The 13,635-nt window shown below is 37.0% G+C and overlaps 1 non-coding gene across 1 annotated transcript; it reads left to right on the forward strand.

The window, feature by feature from the left end:
• The first annotated feature begins 13,221 nt into the window (after positions 1-13,221).
• LOC128289870 (small nucleolar RNA R71) lies at positions 13,222-13,327 on the forward strand. Its single transcript, XR_008279512.1, has one exon. It is a non-coding gene; the product is annotated as a small nucleolar RNA R71 (small nucleolar RNA).
• The last annotated feature ends 308 nt before the right edge of the window (positions 13,328-13,635 follow it).

Genomic DNA, 13,635 nt, shown 5'->3' on the forward strand with positions numbered 1-13,635 from the left:
TAAGTCAAGTGAATAAATCGTCTAATTCTGAGGTAATAAGTGAAGTCTAGGTGGATTCTTCCTTGGGTACTGTCTTCTCCATCGGTTTTCCAACAAGTATTTTCCAACTTTTATCTTTGTCATATTCTTAGTTAATTAGATAATTAGTCTCAGTTTAAAACATTTCTTAATTCTTAGGGTAGATAATAAAAAGATAGTAAATACTAGTACTTTTAGTCCTTGTGGATACAATATTTTCGGTTTCACCATAACGGTACTGCTGTTCGATAGGTGCACTTGCCTTAGTCGAATTTTTAGTTAGTTTAGTGATCTTTAGAGGTTGATAATTGAATTGAGTTGTCAATGAGGACACATTGAGTAGGCACTTAGGTTGATTGTTTTGACTTGTTTTAGGTTTCTTTAAATGTGTTTTTAAAGTGTTTAAATGGTCGATTTTGATTTGGGACTTCTCAAGAAAACCCTAATGGGACCATTTTGTAAAGTTTGTAAAATAGATAGTAATGTTGTGAAATATTGGAAATTTGGGGTTGTCATAAGAGAGGTAAATTGTCGGTTAGGCTTGACTAATAAGGAAACTCGATAAAAATCGATTTTCAGGCCTACAGGTAAAATGATCATTTTGTGAAAGTCTAGGGTCAAAATGGTCATTTTGCCCAAATCATAAATTATTAAGCTCTTAGATTAATTGATGATTAAATGACTAAATGTTTCCATTTTAGATTAAGAAATACAAAACCCGAACCTAATCTGGGGGAAGGCCAAACAAGTAGATTAAATCAACTACTCGCCACATTTTGAGTACCGAGGTAAGTTGTATGGAAATAATACAACTACATTGTTATTATATGTGTTTCAATTGATATAGCATAAATTGCTTGTTTGTGGAAATGATTATGTATGATGAATATTGAGATAATAGAACTCCCATTTGAACCTTAGGAAATAAATCGGATATTCATGCCATGATATTCAGGTTGTTTGTGTTATAGTGTAAAACATGTCTGGGACATGCATCGGCCACATTATGAGAGCCAGTGTAAGACCATGTCTGGGACATGGCATCGATATTGAGATGAGATCTAGTATAAGACATGTTTGGGACATGCATCGGCCTCGAGATGTAAGCCATTGTAAGACCATGTCTGGGACATGGCATCGGCACGGGTATGTGAGAGCTAGTGTAAGACCATGTCTGGGACATGGCGTCGGCCTCAATTTTGATAGTCAGTGTAAGACCTGGGACATGGCATCGGCATTATACCCTATGTTTAGGGCTTAATGAATATCTGATAGCATTCCAAATGGTTCAACGGTGAGAGTTACAGTTTAAGTTAAACGATAAAGGTATAACCATGTTGTGAATGGTATAGGTACCTATTTGAAATGTATGAGATGTGAGCTCAATATATGCTATGTGAATTGTATTGTATAATGATGAGTAGGTTGTGCTTATGCCTACTTTTTTACTATGAGCATGATGATGAATGATAAGTTGTTGTTATATTTATTCGCATGCAACTTACTAAGCTTTATGCTTACTCCCTGTCCTTTCCATTTCCTTATAGTGCCGCCTAATTAGCTCGAGGATCATCGGACGTCGGAGGCATCGATCACACTACCAATTGAAGCACTTGGTATAGTTGGTTTTATTATTTTGAATATAACATGTATAGGACTTAGACTTTTGAGTTTTGTGTCAATGTTATTTTGGCCAAATGTGTTGGCTTGGGATGAATCCCTTCATTTTGTATAAAGCCTTGGATAATGCCTAATGTTCATTATTGATATATGCAAATGATGATATTTTCATGGATGAGTAAATTGCATGAATGAGATAATGCCTTGTGTGGCTGATTAGACCTTGTATTGTTGTGTGGATTTGTCATGTTAGAGGTTATGTAGGCTAGTGCAAGTAAGGGTGGCAAAAAGGCTTGGTAAATAGCCTAATTTTGTCCACACGGGCGTGTGTCTAGGCCCTGTGTGACACACAATAAGCCCCATGGGTGTGTTATCCAGCCGTGTGTCCCATGCACATTAAATTCACAAGTCAGTATGCATGGTAGTAAACACACGGGCAGAGACAAGGCCGTGTGTCTCAGCCTTATGAAGGACACGGCCTCTGGCCACGGGCATGTGCCTTGGCCGTGTGCCTAAATTGGATGCTAATGTTAGAAACAGAATGTCAAGGTTTTTAGACATGGATTAAGACACGGGCGTGTCGTGGCCGTATGAGGGACACAGGCACTGGACACAGGCATTTGTCAGGCCGTGTGAAAACCCCTGTAGGTTCAAATTTAGGGTTTAAGTCGCACGGGCTTGGGGCACGGGCTTGTCCCCTTGTGCTTAGGCCGTGTGAACCATACGGGCCATCAACACGGCCATGTCATAGTGGCCACACAGGCATGTTGCCCTTCCACACAGGTGTGTGCCCTGTTTCAAGGGTAATATTTATAAAGTCAGTTTAAAGACCCGAGTTGGTTCTGAATGGCTTCCAATGGATGTTTGAGACCTCGTAGGCCCATATTAAAAAGTTTAGACAAATTTTCAAAAAATTTTAATTTTTAACAGGCTCTATGATCTGACTTGTATGTGTGTATGTGATTTGTGAACGGTAATACCTCGTACCCAGTATCAATGTCGAGCTCAGGTTAGGGGTGTTACATAAACTTACAAATTATTTAGCATACAATCAAAATAGATGTTCATGCCAATATGCATTGTATAATTTCCCTATCACATACACTTGATCATCAAGTTAGCCTCAGGCAAATACATTATAACATTAGTCTTAGATGAGCTCATCAATTCAAACATTTCTATTCTCATTTCTCATTTTAAACCCGTTGAATTTCTCGGGATCTCGATGGATATCTTGTTCACCATCAAATCATGCAAGTGATCATTGATCGCGTGATTTCATGATAGGTTTTAAATATTTATAATTACTCGTTCTTGAAATAACTATTATCGCGATGTAGGCAAGTGTACCTATCGAACAGTAGTATAGTTTTAGCAAGACTAGATTGTCGAACCCAAAGAAACTAAAAGTACTAGTAATGACTATTTTTTTTTATTATCTAGCCTAAAAATAAAGAGGTTTTGTTTTAATTAACTAATTATCTAAACTAAGAACGCATAGAGAAAAGAATTGGGGAATTACTTTTGGGGAAAATCGATTGACTTAAGACAATACTTAAGGAAAAATCCACCTAGACTTTACTTGTTATTCTGGCTCCGAATCGAACGATTTATTCATTCAACTTGTTCCGTAGAGATCCCTAAGTTATGTTATTATCCCTATTTAAAATGAATAACATCTAATCCCTAGATTGAATAACCGAGACTTTTCTTTAATTAACACTCTAGGGTTGCATTAACTCGATCCATGGATCCCCTTATTAGGTTTCACCCTAATCCGGCAAAATCTTGTCACCCTATTTCTAGGCGCGCAATCAACTCCGCTTAATTATGACAAATGTACTCTTAGACAGGGTCTATTCCTCCTCTGAATAAGAGCTTGTCTTGAATCAGTATCCTGGGATATCAAAACAAGAATTAAGTACACATAATTAAGAACAAGTTAAATATTTATCATACGATTCAGAAAATAATAACAAGATTCGTCTTAGGTTTCATTCCCCTTAGGTATTTAGGGGTTTAATTCATAACTAAATAAGAAAAAATCTTAGAAGAATAAAGAATACAAAACATAAAGAAAAACCAAAACTCCTGAAGGGAAATTGAGGAGAGATCTTTAGTCTTGATGATGAATCCGGCTTCTGAAATGGATCAATCGGCTTCCTTGGAGTAATTCCTTACCCTCTATTCTCCGTCTCCTTTTTCGTCCTCCTCTAGGGTGTATTTATAGGCTTTGGAATGCCTAGAAGCCCTCAAAAGTGGGCTTTTTCGAATTGGACTTAACTTGGGCTTGGCAGGGACACGCCTGTGGCACACGCCCGTGTTCAATTACTTCAGTCCGTACTCGAGCCTCCCAAATTGACACGGATGTGTGGTCTGCCTGTGTGAGGAGGTCCAGGCCGTGTTGATTTCGTACCTTGGCCTATTTTCTCCATTTTTTGCCTGTTTCTCGTTCCTTTCGCTCTCCTATGCTCTCCTAAGTATAAAACATGAAATTAAAGCATTAGGAGCATCGAATTCACCAATTCTTATGGAATATCATTCATAAAATGCGTTAAACATGGGGTAAAAATACGTATAAATTATGGTTTATCAAATACCCCCACACTTAAGCATTTGCTTGTCCTCAAGCAAAATCCTCAACTGATAATCAAAATAAATTCTTCTCAACTTATAATTTATATATAATATCTCAGAATAATCCATAGGTAATCATACATTGAGAATTCTACTAAAAGGGCATAAAAGTTTCAAACATTCCAAGTTGAGTATTTAATCATGCAGACATAGGTGTCTCTCCATATCTAAGTAATTACCTTTGATTCAGAATATCACAGAGTTTCACATCCTCACTAAAGATTCACTCAAATCACTCGAGGTGTTTAAGGACAATAAATGAAGCACTCAATAGTCAATAATGAAAAGTCATTACCATAGGCTTGGATGAAAATCAAATCTCCACCACTATAATTTAAGATGATACATCAATCAAAAGGTCTTTAGAGGGTTGTAGTGAGGCTTGGTTAGGGGGTGTGGTCACAATCTGAAAGAAAGGGTTGAATCGAGATTGAATAGAAAAATTGCCTAACTAGAAAAAGAGTTAATCTTCACTTTCGTACAACAGAGCTTCTTCTCAGAATATGAAATTATAGATATGTATACATAGTTTCTTTTTTTTTGTTGTTTTTAAGAACAAGTTAATAAATATAAACTAACTATTAAGAACAAAACATAGCTAAGAAATCCATTCAACTCAAATCTCGACAAAAATAAGGATTAATTTAGGGGATTTCAACAATAATAGGTTAAAGGTTAATATTAAGGGTAATACAAGAAATGGCTTGTTAGGTTCAAGGGGGTTTACTAGGGGTTAATCGTGGAGGTAGGCTTTTCATGGCATGAGTGGGTTAATCCTAAGTGCCTTAATCATTTTGATATATCAAATCAAATGGTGTGGTCTCGACATGCATTATCAAGCAAGTTCTAGAATAACAGTTCAATACTGACGCACTCAAAGCAATAATAAAAGTGAGCATGAAAGAATTAATAAATGCTCAAAAGGCTCAAAAATCTCACAAAAATTATGGCTTTTTGATGTTAAGACTTGTGAATTCCAATTTAAAGTAATAGCTAGACTTGGGGAAACAACCTATAGTTTTAAATTCTTAAAAATCAACATATCATGCTTGATTCTATAATGTCTTAAAGTTTAAACAATCAATGCATAAATGCTTATGTTTTAATTCAATATATATCAATCAAAATCATAAATCAATTAAAATTTATCCTAAATATGATATGAAAGCTTTTCAAGAGAACAAGGCAATTATTCAGGGATTTTTCTGATAATGAATGAATGCCCCCCCACACTTAAGATGTACATTGCCCTCAATATACAAAGATAGATATTAGAGTATAAAAATAAGATAAGGAGTGAAGTGAAACTTCTTGAATGATGAATTCCTCGAACTAGAATTTTGGAGAGTGATCGGTTCAAGAGTGGAGAAGGATACTCCGGTGTTCGTAGAGGTTCATTAGGCCATAAGTCCTGCGCCAAAAGAATATTATATCTAGTGGTAGCTATGGTCGTGGTCGATCAGGACATGGTAGTTGTGGAGAACCTTTCTCGGTGGAGTTTTAGTTCCTATGTTATAATGAGCTTAAGAGTTCTATATAACTGTGATAAAATTAGGAACTTTTTAGGGGATATTAGGAAAAATAATTACTCGAAAAGAAATAACTGAATTTAATAATTAAAAATAAAATTTCTAAAATCTAATAAAAAAAAAGTAGTTTCAATAAAAATTAAAAACATAAAATAAGAAATAAATATTTCTAAACATCTTCATCGCTGGATGGTTCGCGAGGTGGGACTGGCGATGAGATGTGGAGGTGCTAACAAATCTGCTGTAGGGTAGCATCAATGTTGTCCAATCGTTGAAAACACTGATGCTCAAATTGGGTGAGGCGCTCAGAGATGTCAGCACATGAAGCCGCCGCATGAATTGAACGAAAGGGTGGTGGTGGCTAAGTCGGTGGGTCCTCGTTCTGTGGGGGGACATCATCAGGAATGTCCTCGTAGGCCTCCTCTTCGGTAGATTGTCCGAGACGATACTGGGGAGGGTAGGTTCCTCGGCACCTCTTGATCATCCTCATGCTAAGCATGCTCGAGATGCCTTGTGGAGACATATGGTCGATGAGAGTGAGGGATGATTCTTGGGCAGCGGTGTTGGGGAGCCCGAAGTGTCGCGCTAGCCGGGTCACGTGGGGGCCAATGGAGATGACCCCCTTCCGATGCCGCTCCGTCTGGTGCTAAATCACAAGGGCGATGAAATAGGCAAGGTCGAGGACATGCCATTGCGACATGCACCATAAGAAGTAGACGTCGTGGGTGTTGACGACGCCAATGCTCTCTCGCCTCTCTGTAATCGTGTGAGCTAAAATAACCTGTAAATACCTCAAGGATGGTGGGAGAACTGATGCCTTGGAGCAGCTAGGATTGTAGGAGGCCGTGCCAAGGGCCAACGTGTGCCAGCACTTCGAGGGAGAGAAATGTATATGGCGACTGAGAGCATGTAGTTCATTCTCCTCCCTGAACTCCTCTGTATATAAGCCTAGTGCAGCACCAAACTCTGGGATGCTTAGCTGGCGGATTAATCCACCTAGGCGAAACTGGATCGTGCCAGGATCATCATACCTCGTCATTACAGTCTGAAGATGGAACATTGAGCATAGTTCTATCGTGAGCTTGAGGTATGTCAGCTCGATAATCCCGAAAAACAGCTCCCAAAGGTCGATGGTTAGGAGAGCCTGAATCGCATCAGCCATCTAGACTTGTTCTACAGCAGCCCAGTCGATGCAGCGGCCTATAATTAAGGGTCGGGCCCGAAGTATTTGGAAGAGCTCTTTTTGGGGCCCTCGTGGAAACTGTAGGAGAGGGTGACGAATTTCTGCGGTTGGACCCACAGAACATGACGCTCCCTTCCTCTTCTTCGAGGCTGGTACGGCAGTTTTCTTTCCTCTTGAAGATGACATTGAAAGCCTGTAATATAAAGAATAATAATAATAGGTAAACATATTCGAAGGGGAAGTAAACTATTTCAGCCAAGACTACTAATATGAAGCAAACTTAACAACAATAATAATGAGAATGAGAATAGAAATGTAATGGGTATAAGGTTTTCCTAGTCTCAATTTAACATAAATTGTATGGTAACTAACCTAGGAATGCAATTTAAATGATAGACATTGGCATGATAATAGCATGAAAATAAGCATAGTAATGTCATGGATATGAGGTGTGCCTAACAACTTGATTTAATTCGAAATGTATAATAAAGAACCTAAAAATGCAAACTAAAAGATAAAGTAATAAACAAAAATGAAAACTAGTTCAAAAGTAATGGAGATTATTGTAATAATAAGCATTAATAATAAGTAAAATAGAAGTGAAATGAGTAAACAAACACTAAGGGGGAGAGATTGAGCTTTAAAAACGAAGTTGGAGGGGGCCGTGTGGAGTTGCAGTGGCTAGGGTTAGGGTTTTTGAATAGAGAATAAATTGAATAGTGTAGGGTATTTATAGATTTTGGGGCACATGGCCATGGCACACGCCAGTGTTCCCCAATTTCAGCCCGTATGATTCGCGAATTTCAAATTTTGGTGCATCTAACATTTAGTACACGCCTGTGTTCCTCGGGCGTGTGGGTTCACACGGCCATGTCGCACGACTGTGTCTAGCTTCGTTTGCTTCTCCCACGCCCGTGTGTGCAAGCCCCACACCAGTGTTCATTTAATAGGTTCAACCACGAGTGTTAGACACAGGCGTGTCACACGCCCGTGCTGTTTTAACAAGTTCGTCAACGGTTCTTTCTATAACGCCCCCGTACCCGAGACCATCGCCGGAGTCAAGCACGAAGTGTTACTAAACTTAATTCATCAATTAAACAACTTAAACAACTTATTACCAACCATGCATGACAACCAAGCATATGCACATCACCAATATCAAACATAACATAAATAGCTAGATTTATAAGTCAGAATCATTAGCTCACTAAAGACCAATATATTTGGCCAAATAATAATAACACATGTTATAAAATTAGGTCCCTATACATGCCACTCACTTGATAAATCTAGTATATGTGTTTATCTTGTCAAGGTGTTGGCTTGATAGTGTGATCTTGCCTCGATGGTCTCCAACCACGAGCTAACGACAACACTAAAAGAAATGGAAAGGATGGGGTAAGCTTTATGCTTAGTAAGCTCACATGAAATAATAATAAACAATTTACTAACATGCTTCCCACAATAAAACTAACTCATTTGTACATTTACACATGTTCTGGTTAAGCTATTTTCTTGAGTAATAGTCACTAAATCATTTATATTTAGAGTTACAGAACTCCAAATTAAGATCGGTAAATCTCCCAAAAACTAGACTCATATATCTTTCCACAATAAAATTTTCAGAATTTTTAGTCCAGCCAATAAGTACAGTTTATTATTCAAAATCTCCCCTATTTTGCTGTTTAATAGCTTCGACCTTTCTTCACTAAAATTTATTTATCTCATAGTACAAAACTCGAATGATGTTCTCGTTTGTTTTTATTAAAAGTATACTCATCCAAGATTCTAGGAATATAAATTATACCCCAAAATTATTTTTCTATAATTTTAACAATTTTCCAAGTCAAAATAGGGATCTCGAATTCATTCAGACAACATCTCACAAGAATTCAAATATCACATAATATGGAATTCTTTTGCTTCCCTTGTTTCTTTTATGTGAAAATAGACTGAATAAAATTTAATTACATATTTTATTTTAAATTTAATTCAACTTACACAATTTTTGGTAAATTTTCAAATTCATGAACTGTTGTTGTCCAACACTATTTTACTACTAAAGTTTACTTTTGCACAATTTCACTTAATCCCTTCCATTTTACCGAGGTTCGCTCAAATATCGAGCATATTGCTCATAAATTCAAATAAACATATACTTGCACTTGTTCATCACATAATCACTTTCATATTTATTTTCAATTAATTGATTTCCCGTTGAACTCATCAGAATAATAGCAGATACACAATTGCCTGCACATTTTCTCATTTCCACACTTGTAGTCGGCTATCTGTGCACGCATAGTAGCTCGCACTTAGTACTACACATGCGACCAATTATCCGGTACGTAGTAGCCTGCACTTAGTACTACACACGTGACCTAACCATCGATACACGTAGTAGCTTTGCACTTAGTACTACACACGTGATCGAAGTTATCGAGTAGCATAGTAGCTTTGCATTTAGTACTACACATGCGACCAATTATCTGGCTGCACTTAGTACTACACACGTGACCTCACAATAGCTCATTGGTATCGTTTCTATTCAAGGTTCAACTGGAAATTCTCACTTTTCAACATTTTACTAAATTGTGCGTAATCAATTTAAATTCATAATTTATATCAAATAATCATTTGATAGGCGACCACATTTCATATGATATCAAAATATATTAACATAAAAAGAATCGATAGATTATTTATATCTGAACTTACTCAAGTGTCGATCTCACTATCCATAGTACCAATTGTCCATTCATAGTATAATAAGACACAACTCAAATAGAAAATCAGCTTTTAAGAATTTACATAACATAAATCACATATTTCATATATCACTTGTCATGTATCATCATTTTCTTGCACTTCATGTAACATTCTTTCATGTCATATTTCCACATCATAAACACCATTCCATCAACTTTTCCAATATATTAAATCATACAATATATGCAATAATAGTAAGAAATATAATTCAAACATAACATTGCATTATTATTATCATACGAACTTACCTCGATACAAAATATTAGCAATCGGGCCTATTCCTTGTAAACTTTGTTTTTCCTTCGATCACGACTTGAATCTCGTTTCTATTGATCTATAATACCAAATTAATTTATTTAATACATACATTCATCAAAACAGCCTTTAATATGAACTTTGGCAAAATTACCATTTTGCCCCTAAACTTTTGCATAATTACACTTTTGCCCCTAAGCTCGAGAATTAAACTTCATCCCTTATTCTTATGTTTTATGACATGCTGATCATTTCTCCCTTCTATAACAACATCAAATTCTCACTCTAACATGCACTTATGACTATTAGGTATTTTTACCGATTAAGCCCTTTTACTCGTTTTCACTTAAAACCGAGTAGCACAAGTTGTCTAACATAATTTAAAACCTCATATTATATCATAAAACACCAAAATACACAAATTTCACCTATGGGTATTTTCCAAATACGAGCCCTAGGTTGAATTATTACTAGCATAAGCTTAATCAAGTTACCAGGATTCCAAAAACGTAAAGAACTTGAAAAACGGGGCTAGAACAGACTTACTATTGAGCTTGGAAAGCTTGAAAACCCTAGCCATGGCTTCCCCCATGCTAATTTCGGCCTCCATGTCGAGAAGATGACCATTTTGTGTTATTTTTCCCATTTTATTTCATTTAATATACAAATGACCAAAATGCCCTTACTACTAAACTTTCAAAAAATATTCATCCACGTCCAATTATTCTCCACAAACTTCAAAATGGTCTAATTTCCATTTAAGGACCTTTGATTTAAAAAATCATAACAATTAAACATTTCTAGCATGTAAAACTCAACTTTTGTACTTTTTACAATTTAGTCCTTTTGACCAAATTGAGTGCCCAAACGTCGAAATTTTTGAACGAAATTTTCATGAAATCATTCCGTGAAATCGTAGACCATAAAAATATAATAAAAAAATTTTCCTCTTCAAATTTGTGGTCCTAAAACCACTGTTCTGACTAAGCCCAAAATCAGGATGTTACACTTCCACACGGGCATGTCACACCCCCATGTTGTTTTGGCAGGTTTTATCGCTGCCCGTGTTGGGGAATTCTTTTTCCCTATTTTCACACGGCCTTAGGCACGCCCGTGTGCTTGGCCATGTCTCTGTGGAAACACTTGTATTCAAGATTTCTATTAGTAGGTTAGGAGTTAAATATCAGAATTTAAAGAAATTAATAATATTAGCGCTCGGGTTGCCTCTCAAGAAGCACTTATTTATATTCTAAGCTCGACTTACCTGTTCAGTGAATGGTCATGGTGGTTTGAGGAGTTTATACTCCCCATTCCTACTATCAATCTTATCAAAATAAGGTTTTAATCGGGTGTTGTTTACCTTAAAAGTGCCGAACTTAGGATGACTCACCTCTATCGTACTGAATGGAAAAATACTGAGTACCATAAGAGAGTCTTCCTCATTCAGTGTGGTAGTGACAATGTGGGGATCTGCGGCGTTTAATAAGACCTTATCACCAACCTTAAGTTGATTTGGAGAGGTATCGGGCTCGTTTTGGCGTAGTTTCGGTTTGTCGGGTGTTCTTGGTTTGTGCGTCCACCATTCATCGAGTTCCTCGATTTGTAGTCTTCAGTCTTCATGAATAGGTCCACTACTATTGCTTGAGAACGATTCGTGTGGTTCCTTCAGACTCATTTTCTACAAAGTAGGTTGCACCATATTGTTAGGTTTAGTAGAATGGTGTGGACCATTACCTTCAATGTTTGATGTGATGCCAGAATCATGAGCTTGAAAGGTGATTGTTTTGTCTTCCACACGAAGTGTAAGCTCACCTGTGCCAACATCAATAATTGTTTTAGCAGTTGCTAAAAAGGGCCTCCCTAAAATCAAAGGGGTGTTATTATCCTCCTCTATGTCTAGAACAATGAAATCAACGGGAAATATGAACTTATCTACTTTCACTAGTACATCTTCAATAATACCCCTAGGAAATCTTATAGTTTTATCTGCCAATTGAATGCTCATCCTAGTTTGTTTAGGTTTCCCAAGACCTAGTTACTTAAACGTTTTTTAAGGTATGACGTTAATACTAGCCCCTAAATCAGCTTGTAAAACTCCCTGGATCTTTCAATTTGTGGGGTAGCTTATTCTGTAGAATAGCTGAGTAGACTATGTTTAGCTCCACATGTGACGCTTCGTCCAACTTCTGCTTATTTACTAAGAGCTCTTTTAAAAATTTCATTGCATTCGGCATCTGCAATAGAGCTTCAATAAACAGTAAGTTAATATGTAATTTTTTCAAAACTTTAAGGAATTTACCGAATTGTTCGTCTGACCAGTCTTTCCTTGTCACATTAAGATATGGGACACGAGGTTTGTATTCTTCATTCACCGTTTTGTTATGACTTACCTCACTTTTACCTTTGCTCACCATAGTTTCTAGCATCAATTCTAGCTCAGGCGCAATGAATCATTCCTTATCTTGAGTACTAATTGCGTTGAGGTGTTCCCTTAGGTTAGGTTCAGTATTACTTGGTAAGCTACCTTGTGGTCATTCGGAGATTAGTTTGGATAGCTGGCCTATCTGAGTTTTGAGTCCTTGGATCGATGCTTGTTGATTTTTAAGTGTTGTCTTGGTATTTTGGAAACGGGTTTCTGACACTGAGATGAATTTAGAGAGCATCTCCTCAAGATTCGGTTTCCTCTCTTGTTGATAAGGTGGCTGTTGAAAACCTTGAGGATTTTGTGGCTTTTGATTCCCTTGACCACCCCAGGAGAAATTTGGGTGGTTCTTCCCACCTGCATTATAAGTATTACTGTATGGGTTATTTTGAGATCTAAAGTTATTGTTATCCATATATTTGACTTGTTCCTCTTCGGTTGTAGGATTGAATGATTGATATTATGTATGCACACCTCCTCCACTTGAGTCACACCTCATTACTGGATGTACCTGCGTAGAACCAAGTAAACCATCAATCTTTTTATTGAGAAGTTCTACCTGATTTGACAGCATAGTAACTGAGTCGACATTATAAACGTCTGCTGTTTTTGTTGGCTTAGTCCTCATGACTTGCCATTGATAGTTATTTAGTGACATTTCTTCAATAAATTCATTAGCCTCTTCAGGTGTTTTGTTGTTGATGGTTCCTCCAACAGCTGCGTCAATCATCTGTCTTTTCGAGGGATTTACACCATTGTAGAACGTTTGAACTTGCAGCAATAGAGGTAACCCATGGTGAGGGCACCTTTGCAATAGATCCTTGTATCTCTCCCATGCATCGTAAAGTGTTTCTAAGTCCATCTACACAAAACAAGAGATATCATTATGTATCTTAGCCGTTTTAGCCAGCAGAAAATATTTTAGTAAAAATTTTTCGGTCATTTGTTCCCAAGTAGTGATAGATCCTCGTGGTAACGAGTTCAACCACTGTTTAGCTTTGTTTCTCAGTGAAAAAGGGAATAACCGAAGGCGAATGGCATCATCAAAACGCCATTAATTTTGAAAGTCTCGTAAAATTCCAGAAAATTGGCCAAGTAAGCGTTGGGATTCTCATCCTACAAACCATCAAACTGAACAAACTATTGTATCATCTGAATTGTGTTAGGTTTCAGTTCGAAATTATTCGCAGCAATAGCAGGTC

The sequence above is a fragment of the Gossypium arboreum genome, chromosome 2, assembly GCF_025698485.1.
Source record: "Gossypium arboreum isolate Shixiya-1 chromosome 2, ASM2569848v2, whole genome shotgun sequence".
Lineage (NCBI taxonomy): Eukaryota > Viridiplantae > Streptophyta > Magnoliopsida > Malvales > Malvaceae > Gossypium > Gossypium arboreum.